Genomic DNA, 7,805 nt, shown 5'->3' on the forward strand with positions numbered 1-7,805 from the left:
GTGGAACAAGACAACTACAGGACACAGTTTTATAAGTGGTAAAGTCTATATTATCACACGGTGATTTAAACAGGTGCAGAGAGAAACTCAAGTCCACAACACTTGGTGCAAATAATAAATGCAGCTTAGCAGTCTATAGGAAACTTGAGAGCAAAATGTAATCAAGCAGAAAGTCTATGAAGCACAGTTATTCTTGAGTAGGGTTGAGCGAAACGGGTCGGCAATTTTCAGAAGTCGCCGACTTTTGGTAAAGTCGGGTTTCATGAAACCCGACCCGACCCCTGTGTGGGGTCGGCCATGAAGTCGGCAATCTTCTGAATCTGGAATTGGAATTCCGATATCGATTCCCGATTTGTTTAAGATATCGGGAATTGGTATCGGAATTCAGATTTAAGTGTAAAATAAAGAATTAAAATAAAAAATATCGCTATACTTACACTCTGACGGGCCCTGGTACTATCCGGGAACCTTCCTTCCTTAGAATCAGCCTTCAAGGACCTAGCGGTGACGTCGCGACTTGTGATTGGTGCGCGGCCGCCCATGTGACCGCTTGCGTGACCAATCACAAGCCGCAACGTCACCGTGACGTCACCGGAGGTCCTGGAAGGGCTGATTCTTAGGAAGGAAGGCTGCCGGAACGAAGCCGAGGGTGAGTATATTCCTATTAGGTATATACTCACTCTCGGACACGCCCTGCTTCTTTCTGGCAGCCTTCCTTCCTAAGAATCAGCCCTTCCAGGACCTCCGGTGACGTCACGGTGACGTCGCGGCTTGTGATTGGTCGCGCGAGCGGTCACATGGGCGGCCGCGCACCAATCACAAGCCGCGACGTCACCGCGACGTCACCGCTAGGTCCTGGAAGGCTGATTCTAAGGAAGGAAGGTTCCCGGTTAGTACCAGGGCCCGTCAGAGGGTAAGTATAGCGATATTTTTTATTTTAATTCTTTATTTTACACTTAAATATGGATCCCAGGGCTTGAAGGAGAGTTTCCGCTCCTTCAAACCCTGGGAACCATTGGAAACCCAATGCACTGCATTGGGTTTCGAGTTTCGGCCGACCCCGACCCCGACTTTTTTATAGGATCGGCCGATTTCACTCGACCCGACTTTTGAAAAAGTCGGGTTTCGTGAAACCCGACCCGATCCTATAAAAGTAAAGGTCGCTCAACCCTATTCTTGAGGATACTTGACACGAATAAATCCTTGTCTTAGTCCAGACACAGATAGATATGCTTATAGGCAGTTCAAATCATATCTTAGCTCAACCAGGGAGGCCTGGTAATAGTCTCAGGTTAATGCAAAGCAGCAGCAGCTTACATGTCCAGCAAATGCAGGTGGAAGTAAACATGAGCAGCAGATGGAGGAGGATTACTGGAAATTTGTGTATGCAGAAGGAACTCAGAGCAGAGTAGCAGGATCACCACACAGGTTCACAGGAGCAGGTGTATAGCCAGGGAGTAATCAGAGATCAGGAGCTGGATGCAAGGCAGAATATTCTAGCACAGACTGAAGGCTGGGGCGGAGTTTTATAGCAGGAGGACACAGTGCACATGAGACCAAAGACGCCATCTTGGAAAAGGGCAGTAATGCACAAAAGGTAAAAAATGTTCAGAGTCCTGACTTTACACCCTCCTTAGAAGCGGCCTCAGGACGATCCTGGACCTGGTTTCTCAGGGAATCTCTGATGAAAACGAGAAATCTTCTGTTGGGCATTGATGTTTTCCACAGGTTCCCAAGAGTCTTCCTCCAGATTTTGTCTCATCGCAATCAGCCTTTCCTCCACTGCCGGAACCGGAGAATTAATTGGAGACCTTGGTAAAATACACAGATGATAAACCAGATTGGCAAAGAAAGGTGTAAATTTAGTGGAGGCGCTCTGAGAATTATTATATGAAAATTCAGCTAACGGCAACAACTCCAACCAATCATCCTGGAGATGGCTGATATAGCATATTAGATATTGTTCCAGAGTCTGGTTGGTACGCTCAGTCTATTTGTCTGGGGATGGTAAGCAAAAAAAAGACAGACATTAATATTAAGTGCAGAGCAAAACCCCTTTCAGAATCTTGAAGTGAACTGTACTCCATGGTCAAAGATGATCTCATCCGGAACCCCGTGCAAACAAAAGACATTCTGTATAACCAAGTTCACTATATCTTTAGCTGAGGGGAGGCCGGTGCACGGAACAAAATGAGCAGCTTTAGTCAGGCGATCAACTACCACCATGATTGTATTTATGCCCCCCGATGTAGGCAGCTCCACAATAAAGTCCATTGATATAGACCCCCAAGGGCGGGACGGAACAGTTAATGGTTGTAGAAGACACGTAGGTGCCTGTTGTGAATTCCGTTCTTGGGCTCCCTCCGGTGGTTGTAAATTGCACTTTTGTGAATTCTGCCCTTGGGCTCCCTCCGGTGGTTTTAAGTGGAACTGCTGCTCCTTGGATTTAGCTTAGCAGCTGCTTCCACTGATCGTCTCTCCTGCTCTGCTATTTAGCCTGGCTCTGATCTTCAGCCAGTGCCAGCTGTCTTTGTTTCTTGGTTGGATTCAGATCTCTCCTTGGATTTCCTTGATAGTCGGTCCTGTTCAGCAAAGATAAGTCCTTGCATGTTCATTTGTTGTCCTCTTGCTGTGGACTTAATCATTCAGCTCATTTTATGTTTGCTCTAGTCCAACTTGTCAGTATTCAATATTCAGTTAAGCTGGAAGCTCTGGGGAAGCAGATTTGCCCTCCACACCGTTAGTCAGGTGTGGAGTTTTTTTGTAAACTCTGTGATGGATTTTGCTAGCTTTTAATACTGACCGCACAGTACCCTTTCCTATTCTGTCTATCTAGTTAGAAGTTGCCTCCTTTGCTAAATCCTGTTTTCATTCTGTGTATGTCATTTCCCTCTCCACTCACAGTCCATATTTGTGGGGGGCTGTCTGTCCTTTGGGAACTTTCTCTGAGGCAAGATAGCTTTCCTGTTTCCATCTTTAGGGGTAGCTAGTTCTCCGGCTGTGATGAGATGTCTAGGGAGTGACAGGAACATTCCATGGCTACTTCTAGTGTTGTGTTAGGTTCAGGAACTGCAGTCAGTAAAGATACCATCTCCTCAGAGCTCGTCCCATGTTGCTCCTTAACCACCAGGTCATAACAGGTGCCACATGAGGAGTCTTGTAATGGGCACATACCTCGCAAGAGAGAACATAGTCCTTGGTATCCTTCAGGCAAGTTGGCCACCAGAAGAATCGGCTCAGGAACTCTTGTGTCTTCCGTACCCCCCCGTGACCAGCCAACTTGGAGTCATGTACCAACTTGAGGATCTGCAGACGGATGACCTCCGGGACGTAAATACGTCGATCTCTGAACCACATGCCACCCTTAAAGACAAGATTAATATCCACAGGTGGGTTGGCCAGAAATACATCACCTTCATAGGCCTCCCTGCACTCCTTCCACAAGTCCTGATCGTGGATAACTCCCATGAAATTGGCATCAGATAGAATGGTCTTGGACGGGGCTCCAGGTACGGAATCCGCAGCATGGATTCGGGATAAAGCATCAGCCTTCCCATTACGAGAACCTGGACGGTACGAGATAACAAAGTTAAATTGATTTAAAAATAAGTTCCAACGAGCCTGATGAGGAGAAAGATATCTAGCAGATCTAAGAAACTCTAGATTGTGATGGTCAGTTAGCACTATGATCTGTTGTGCAGCTCCTTGCAGATGATGCCTCCATTCCTTGAAAGCCGCAATAAAAGCCAGCAATTCCTTGTCTCCCATGTCGCAATTCTTCTCTGCTGAGGTTAGTCTACGGGAAAAGAAAGCACAAGGATGTAGCAGACACTTCTCTCCAGTTCTTTGGGAGAGAATAGCCCCCAAAGCATTATCAGAAGCGTCCACCTCCACAATGAAAGGAAGTGTTGGATCTGGGTGTATCAACAACGGTGCTGATGTGAAACAGATCTTAAGCCAATCAAAAGATTCTTGAGCCTGTGATGACCACTTAAAGGGCTTTTCCTTCTTTGTCAAGGAAGTAATGGGACGGACAATGTCAGAAAAATTTCAAATGAAGCGTCTGTAGAAATTTGCAAAACCAATAAAACGTTGGACCTCCTTAACATTCTTGGGTACCGGCCAGTCAAGGATAGCCTGAATCTTACCAGATTCCATGTTCAGCCCCTGGGGAGAGATGATATAACCTAAGAACTGTATCTCAGAACGATGGAACTCGCATTTCTCCGGCTTAATATACCGATGGTTCTCTTTCAGACGTCTTAAAACAGTTTTGACATGTACTTTATGTTCCTGTAGAGAGTCAGAAAAGATTAGAATATCATCCAAATAGATCACCACAAACTGGTCCAACAAATCTCTGAAAATGTTATTAGCAAGGTGTTGAAATGTTGCAGGGGCGTTACAAAGCCCGAAGGGCATCACAAGAGATTTAAAGTGTCCATACCGGCATCTGAATGCTGTCTTCCACTCATCCCCTGGATGAATATGCACCAAGTTATAAGCCCCACGAAGATCCAGTTTACAGAACACCTTAGCACGGCGGACTCTTTCCAGTAATTCGGGAATCAGAGGCAAAGGGTAACAGTTTCGTACGGTTACCTTATTGAGTTCTCGATAGTCAACACAGGGTCTCAGGGTCCCATCCTTCTTCTTTACAAAAAAGATAGGTGCCCCTGCTGGTGAGGAAGAAGGACATATGAAGCCTTTGGCCAGATTTTCATCAATATACTCTTTTAAGGCTTGAAGCACAGGTGCCGCCAAAGGGTATACGTTACCAAAAGGAATGGCTGCCCCGGGAAGCAGCTCAATGGGACAGTCATAATGCCTGTGTGGAGGAAGCTGATCTGCATTCTTCTTGTCACAGATGTCAAAGAACTCTTTATAAGCTGGAGGTAAAGAAAATACCTGTACATGTGGTTCCGTAGTTGTGGACTCAGGGACAGCTTCTTTTAACGCTGAGTTGCTCCTTGTTGGGAAGATAATCTCCTTGGTCTCCCAGTTGATAATTGGGTTCTGAGAATGCAACCAAGGAATGCCTAAAATCACAAGAAAATGAGAAGAAATTAGCAAGAAAGAAAGTTGCTCCTGATGATTAGGCTCCAATAAAATTTCAAGGGGTATGGTCTCCTGATCCACAGGCCCAGAGATTAAAGGTGACCCATCCACTGTTCCCATGGTAATTGGAGAGGCTCTTTGCTGAATTTTAATACCATGTTCCTTGGCAAATGCAATATCCATGAAACTGCCACCTGCACCACAGTCAATCATAGCTGAACTGGAAATCCACTGTCCTGAACACAGGATCTTAATAGGGAGAGAACAGTGAGAGTTCTTTTCCTTCAGCTCCTTGGGGGGTGAAGTCATAGAAAGTGAATGGAATACAGCGTTTAAAGGCAGGCTACATTCAGAGATGTCAGATTCATCATCACAGTTGTCATACTCCCCTATTGCTGCTAGCACCTTGTTAGGCCCTCTAGGACACTTAGGACAATTGATCAAGAAGTGGTCAGACTGGCCGCAGTAGAAACATAGACTTTCACGAAGGCGATGCTCCCAACGCTCATTGATCTCGCGCCTCTGAACGGAATCAATTTGCATGGGCACCTCCTCCACCTCCTGAGAGGTTTTACCTGCAGGCTCTTTGTAAGGAAGGGAAAAGAGACACACGGTTATATGCAGCAAATTTCTCCTGCCTACGCTCAGTAAGGCGAATGTCTATGCGCACACAATGCTGTATAAATGTCTCTAGCTCTTGTGGTGACCCAGAGTGGGCTAGTTCATCTTTTACAATACTAGACAGACCCCTTTTAAAAATAGGCAATTGTGCATAACTGTCCCAATTGGTATCTTCCGCCAATCTCCTGAATTCAGTGGCATACTCAATAACAGAACATTTAGCCTGGCGTAAAGACAACAAAGCAGATTCAGTGGTTGCACGGCGATTAGGGTCATCAAACATTAATGCCATAGCGGCCAAGAAATCATCCAAGTCATTTAACCGTGGGTCACGAGACTCAATTATCGGATTCTCCCAGGCAAGCGCTCGTGAGGTCAGTAGCATTATTACACACAATACTTTGAATCTATCAGTAGGAAAACGGTCAGTATGCACATCAAAATATAGCATACATTGATTCACAAAGCCACGAAATTTGTCGTGATCACCTTTAAATCTGAATGGGGACAACTTAGGTGGGCTAGCTGGTGGCGGTTGCCCAGAGGGTAAAGTCACTTGTGCAGCTATTTGTGTGCTTATGTCCTGAAAAGCCCGTCCATACTGGATCTAATTATGGAAAACACCTGCTCTAATCTGCTTTCTGCAGTCATTGTTCCAGCAGTCTCCTTTTTTTTTTTAGGCTAGAGTATCCTGTAATAATTATAGGAGATAACTCAGGAGACTCTTTGCGTTGAACAAGACAGCTACAGGACACAGTTTAATAAGTGGTAAAGTCTATATTATCACACGGTGATTCAAACAGGTGCAGAGAGAAACTCAAGTCCACAACACTTGGTGCAAATAATAAAAGCAGCTTAGCAGTCTATAGGAAACTTCAGAGCAAAATGCAATCAAGCAGAAAGTCTATGAAGCACAGTTATTCTTGAGGATACTTGACACGAATAAATCCTTGTCTTAGTCCAGACACAGCTAGATATGCTTATAGGCAGTTCAAATCATATCTTAGCTCAACCAGGGAGGCCTGGTTAATAGTCTCAGGTTAATGCAAAGCAGCAGCAGCTTACATGTCCAGCAAATGCAGATGGAAGTAAACACGAGCAGCAGATGGAGGATTACTGGAAACTTGTGTATGCAGCAGGAACTCAGAGTAGAGTAGCAGGATCACCACACAGGTTCACAGGAGCAGGTGTATAGCCAGGGAGTAATCAGAGATCAGGAGCTGGATGCAAGGCAGAATACTCTAGCACAGACTGAAGGCTGGGGTGGAGTTTTATAGCAGGAAGACACAGTGCACATGAGACCAAAGACGCCATCTTGGAAAAGGGCAGTAATGCACAAAAGGTAAAAAATGTTCAGAGTCCTGACACTCGTTGGCGACGTCACTGGCACAGGGCCCCTCATAGTACACAAAAGTGTCTGCCAGTGTCTGCCAGTGTTTGCCACCCACCGTCAAAAACACCGCCGTACTATGAGAGGCCCTGTGCCAGTGCCAACGAATGGGCCCCCCCTGCTTGCTCAGGATCACAGCACTTGCAAAGTTGAAATACTTACCTCTCCCTGCTCCACCGCCGTGATGTATTCCGCGTTTCCTGGGCCCACGAAAATCTTGAGCCAGCCCTACCCCCCCACAACTTTAGCCAAATGACCCCCAGTTTTCAATGCCTAACTATTATTATAAAGTAAATTAAGATTGCCAAGATTAAGTAATAAGAATTGGTGTTTTTGGAATTAAAATGGGCACTGTAGGTGTTTTCTTGTCCTCCACTCACTGCCGACTTTGATTCCGCATTGACTTGCATTGGATTTCGTGTTTCAGTCGGCCCCCAACTTTTCGCAATAATCGGGCGATTTCACCCGACCCGACCTTTGACAAAGTCGGGTTTCGCGAAACCCGACTCGATCCGATAAAAGGAAGAGTCGCTCAACTCTACGTCTCACTATTAAACACATTCGGATCCTTCAGACGGAAACTGAAAACCCACCTCTTCAGGAAAGCTTACAGCCTTTAATGACCCCGCTGCCTCCTCAACACTGCCGGAGCTACCGCCTCACCAACTCCTGAGCTGCTGCAACCCTCGACCTATTGTCTCCTTCCCCACCATCCTGTAGAATGTAAGCCCACAAG

This window comes from Ranitomeya variabilis, chromosome 3 (assembly GCF_051348905.1).
Source record: "Ranitomeya variabilis isolate aRanVar5 chromosome 3, aRanVar5.hap1, whole genome shotgun sequence".
NCBI lineage: Eukaryota > Metazoa > Chordata > Amphibia > Anura > Dendrobatidae > Ranitomeya > Ranitomeya variabilis.